Here is a 6,000-nt window from a genome sequence, read left to right on the forward strand (position 1 = left end):
ATGAAATTGCTTCTAGAAAAAGACTGTTTCACCTACATAGTACTCTGTGTTACTCCCTAGGACCTTTTTTTGTGAAGATGGAAGTCTTGGCTTTTTTATTGGTAAATTATTTTAAAGAATTCCCTTGTGATGATGAATTGTAGCTTCTGGACACACCTCTTACGTATGCTGCCCGCTCTCCTCCCAGCATTTTTCCTCTGACGAATGTGTACTTAGACTGTGCATGACATTTTTCCTGATTATTGTGTTTCACATCTTTTTATTCTCCTCTGGAAATACTAAAATTAGATGCATTTTCAGTGTCTGGTTCAATGCTGAGACAAAAGACCTCCTCTGCTCTTTGATATTTAACAGGCTGATGTGCTGACTAATTCTGCAGCAGCTTTCTCTATTAGTTCAGTTGCTAAATATAGCAGTGGACATAGTGTTTGATAAAAGCAAGTTAATTAAACATACTTTTCATCCATTAATATTTCAATTGTTCACCGTTTAAGCACAGTGTTGCTGTAGAAGAAGCAATTCAAAACAAAAAAAAACATGTACATGCTTAGAATATATAATGCAATATTCAGCCATTTTCTGTTACTTCAGAACTGAAAGCCACTGACAAGTGTTAAACATTTTGTTGTTGCTGTTGCTCCAAATGAAGTCATAAGCTAATGTTTCCCTTTAAGAATTATGGGAGTTGATGGAAGTCAGAGAGACCCACTGAGGCAGAACCAGTTTAGGCTTCAGAGGTTTGTTCTGGTTGGGGTTAAATCATGTTAATATAATGTAATGTTAATGTAATTTTCTTAGTCCAGATTGACACATGCCGACCTCTACCATATATGCTTGTGGAACAAATATGCACAGTTTATCTCAGCCTTGGGTTAAATTGTGCTCAGAGTCAGCTGAATATTAACAGCAGTTGGATTCTGAATTATTAGATAATTTCTGTTGTTCATTGATTAATGGTTTTGGCAAAATTGAACATAAATGGAGGAAAATGAATTCTTGACTTGTTTGGTAGGCTAGAATGATTTAGGATTGAGAGCCACTTTTGGTCAAGATTAGGCCTATATTTGGGAATCAAATGAGAGATGCTTCTCTACAAAGAAACTAGAAGAAATTACTATCCATGTTAGTCACTTTTTCTGTTCTGTTTCCTCCCTCCAAAATTCCTCAGCTTGGGTAGCACACTGATAATAATAAAACACAAATTCAAATCGCCTTACTTCCGTGTTTTTTCAAACAAGGCAGGAATTAAGAAATAAATAAAAATAGCTGTGGTGATGTTACTGACATGTTTTAAGTAATATAAATGTATGATCTTCTTTACTCTTTTCAGTACCCTTATGACGGAGGTAGTCTGCAATTCCATTTTATGGATGCGGCAACTGAAAGCTTAGAGAGGTTAAGCAACTTGTCAAAGGTCATGCAGTTATTTAAAGGGGCTAGTGGAACTAGGAGCAGTGGCTCATGCCTGTAATTGCAGCTACTGGAGAGGCTGAGGCAGGAGGATTGTGAAATTGAGATAAGCCTGTGCAACTTAGCAAGACCCTATCCAAAATCAAAAATACAAAGGGTTGGGGACCTAGCTTAGTGATGAAGTGCTACTGAGTTCAATTCCCAGTACCCAGTAAAGGAAGAGGGGTGCAGTTATTGGTATGTAGGCCCAGGCACTCTGACTCCACTGTACTTGAATAGGTCATCTACCCTCATATAGATTTTTTTCTCATCTTCAAGATTCTCTCACCATCCTAACTAAGTAGCACTCACCCCCAAGTCATGGTCACATAAACCTGTCTTTATGTCTTCACAGTACATATAACCATCAGAACTGTTTACTTCTCATCTATTTCTCCCACTAGCATTGTAGCAGTGCAAGGAATTTCTGTCCCTTTTTCCCCTGTGCTAACCCAGGTACCTACAGTGTCTAGTAAGGGCTCAAGTACACCTTCCTTCCTTCCTTTCTTTCTACCCTCCTCCTTTTCTCCTCCTCCTCCTCCTCCTCCTCTTCTTCCTCTTCCTTCTTCTTCTTTTTCCTCTTCCTCCTTCTCCTTCTTCTCTATCTCCAACCCCTTCCCCTTCTCCTTCTTCCCCTTCCCTTTCTCCTTCTCAGTCCTCTTTTTTCTTACTGCTGGGGATGGAACCCAGGGCCTAACACCTGGTGGGCAAGTGCTCGTCCATTGAGCTATATCCCCAGCCCCATCAGATACATATTTATTGAATGGATGAATGATTAAGAACTAACTTGTTACCTAGACAAACAAGAAAATCACAGGGGTTTAGAAGAAAAGAGAAATGGAAGCAATCTGAAGGAGGAGGTAAGATCAAAGCTGGGACATCTAGGTTAAAATAGTGATGATTCATTGTTTCTAGGGTTTCTTTGGACCAATTTTTGATGAGCTGTGGCTTCCTTAGATCCTCTGTCAGTTAATTATATTTAAAAAGCCAAAATACATCAATGGGGATGCCATTCAAGCAAGAAAATCCTTTCAAAATGTAGAATAATTAGCCCTTCCCTAACTTTATCCATTTTACTAATAACACTCTTGACATTAGAGTCCAAACAACTATTGAGAAATTGATAATTAATTAGCTGCTGACTAACTTTGGACAGTAATGATTTCTCCAAACCTCAATCTCAAAACCTCAGGAGGGGATTAATGAATTAGCTCAGGATTCACTGACTCAAAGGCCTCCTGGGGCCAGAAGTTAATGCTACTGAAGGAAGTGGACCCGAGGGGGACTTTGACAAACTGGAGCACATGCCCCCAGTATGCATTGTGCCTCAGCGTGGGCCTGAGATAGCCAGATTTGCCAACTTTTTCCAAAAAAGTCAGAAATCCAAATTTTTATATGAAACTGGCTGATTTTTAAATGTTGGCAACTAATTTAAATAGTTTTAAAATACCACAGGGGCCAAATAAAACATGTCTACAGGCAGAACTTGGCTCACAGACCCACGCCCCCACTTTCTGAGGTTTCTTCCAACTTCTTAAATACCTCCAGTCCATGAAATTTCTTTTAAAAGATCGACACAAAATCTGGGTAAACATTTTAAAACCCCTCATTATCATAGAAACATTTTTAAGATAAAAAAATATTGTTTCAAGTAAAATAAATTAATGTTCACTGCATATCTGAGGTGTTTGTTTGTTTGTTTGGCTTGGTTTGGTTTTATTTGCAGTGCTGGGAATCCAACCCAGGACCTCACATTTGCTAGGTTTGTACTTGAGTTTTGACCAATATACTAGATATTTTAATAAAGTTGTTTATTATTTGATTAAGCATAAAGCAAGGGGAGCCAGAAATTTAAGAAAGGAGTATACTAACTGTGATGTCTTAAGGCCAGGATAAAGAAAAAATGGAGGGAAAAACTTCTCTAGTTGAGGGGGTTGGTGTGAATTTATGTCTACTACAAAAAACAAAATTCATCGAGAACATTAATGACAGAGTCCTGATCTTGGCTCTTGAGAAAATTTTAATCTCATTGTTTCCAATTTCCAGTTTGTTAAAGAAAGGGAGAGATTAATACCAGCACCCAGGAATTTTCCATGTCCTTCAGAGAAAGAATTATAATTAGAGAAATACCCACTCACCCAAGAAGCATATTAAATACTTTAACTATTAGCAGGCAAGTTTCTGGGACAACCAAAGTAAGCAGTTTCATATTAACTTTCTTCTGATAGGATGAGGTTGGCTTGGAATTTTTATGATAATGTTAAATCCATTAGTGAAGCCAATTGTTTCCACGTTACCAAAACATACTAATGAGATCATTTTTAAGTTCTATTACTGTGTAGCCCATTGTAAAACATTGGAATCCCTGCAAACAACAACCTAAAAATAGTAACAACCTTTGATTTTAAACTTAGAGATTGATCATGGTGATATTTTAAAAATTCTTATTCAAAATGTTGCAGTAGCAAACTGAAAATAGAAATAAGAAAACAATCCCACTTATAATAGCATCAAAAAGAATAAAATATTTATTCTTTGTGTTTATTCTACGGAATAAATTTAACAAGGTAGTATAAAACTTGTACTCTGAAATTTATAAAAATTTATACATACAAACAAGTTAAAGAAGACCTAAAGCATCTGTATGCATGGAGAAGATTTCACATAGTTAAGATGAAAATTATTGCATATTGACCTGCAATTTAATGTAATCCCTATCAAAATTTCAACAACTTTTTGTAGAAATCAGTCAATTCTCAATTTCATATGGAATTGCATGAGACTCCTAATAACCAAAACCATTGAAAAAGCAAAATAAATTTGGAGGACTCACATATCCTAATTTAAAACTGAAGTACAAAGCTACAGTAATCAAAAGTGTGTAGTCCTGAAATAAACAAAGACATATAAACCAATGGAATAGAACTGAGAGTCAAGAAATAAATCCATTTACATCTATCATCAATTGATTTTCAACATGGATGTCAAGTCCATTCAATGGGTAAAGAACAGTCTCTTCAACAAATGGTGCTCAGACACTGGATATCCATATGCAAAAGAATGAAATTGAACCTCTACTTTACACCTTGTACAAAAATAAACTCAAAACATAAATCAAAAACATAAATGTAAGTGTAAAGTGTAAAACTCTCAGAAGAAAACAGGAATCAATCTTAATATCCTTGAATTAAACAAAGCTTTCTTAGACATGATACCAAAGACAAGTGACAAAAGAAATTGATGAATTGTACTTTATCAAAACAACAACCTGCTGGGCATGATGGTGCATGCCTGTAATCCCAGCAGCTCAGGAGTCTGAAGCAGGAGGATCATGAGTTTAAAGCCAGCGTCAGCAACTTAGGGAGGCCCTAATCAACTCAGCAAGACCCTATCTCTAAAAAAAGCATAAAAAGGGCTGGGGATGTGGCTCAGTGGCTAAGCACCCCTGGGTTTAATCCTTGGTACCAAAAAAAAAAAAAAAAAAAAAAAAAAAAACAACAAACAATTAACAGCCTTTTTTGTGGTGCTGGGGATTAAACAAAGGAGTGCTCTACCACTGAGCTACACCTTCAGCTCTTTTTGTTATTTATTTTGAGATAGGGTCTTCCTAAGTTGCTGCGACTGGCCTTGAACTTGCCTTGAACTTGCCATCCTCCCGCCTCAGCCTCCCAATTATCTACTAATGGCTATAGGGCTTCTTTGTTGTAGCAGGGGGTGCATATACCAGGGATTGAACTCAGGGGCACTCGGCCACTGAATCACATTCCCAGCCCTTTTTCATATTATATTTAGAGACAGGGTCTCACTGAGTTGCTCAGCACCTCACTTTTGCTGATGCTGGCTTTGGAATTGTGATCCTCCTGCCTCAGCCTCCTGAGCTGCTGAGATTACAGGTGTGTGCCACTGCGCCCGGCTATGGGGCTTCTTTAGGGGGTAATGAAAATGTTCTAAAATTGTGGTGATGGTCAAATAATCTTATGAATGTATTAAAAACGATTGAATGGAACACTTTAAAATGGTAAATTGCCTAGGGATGTGAATATCTCAATAAAGCTGTTAAAATGTGATGGGAGGGGCTGGGGTGGTAGCTCAATGGTAGAGTGCACAGCACACATGAGACACTGGGTTTGATCCTCAGCATCACATAAAAATAAATAAATAAAATAAAGGTATTATGTCCATCTACAACTAAAAAATATATTTTAAGAATGTGATGGGAGCTGGGCACAGTGGCTCATGCCTTTAATCCCAGTGACTCAGGAAGCTGAGGCAGGTGAATTGCAAGTTCAGGGTTAACCTCAGCAACTTAGTGAGACCTTTATCAAAATAAAAGGACTGGGGATATCGCTCAGTGGAAAAGTGCCCCTGGACAATGGAAGCGAGAAACACCTGTTGTGTTTGGGAAATGTCAAGTATGTCAGGTGGCATGGAAGTCAGAACTAAGGGGTAATGACTCCCTAAGGAAGTGCAGGTAGGTTAGGGCATTGAATACCATGCCAAAGAGTTTGGATTTGCCCCACAATGCAAAAGAGGAACACAAAAGCTTTGAAG

The sequence above is a fragment of the Sciurus vulgaris genome, assembly GCF_902686455.1.
Source record: "Sciurus vulgaris genome assembly, chromosome: X".
In the NCBI taxonomy this organism is placed as follows: domain Eukaryota; kingdom Metazoa; phylum Chordata; class Mammalia; order Rodentia; family Sciuridae; genus Sciurus; species Sciurus vulgaris.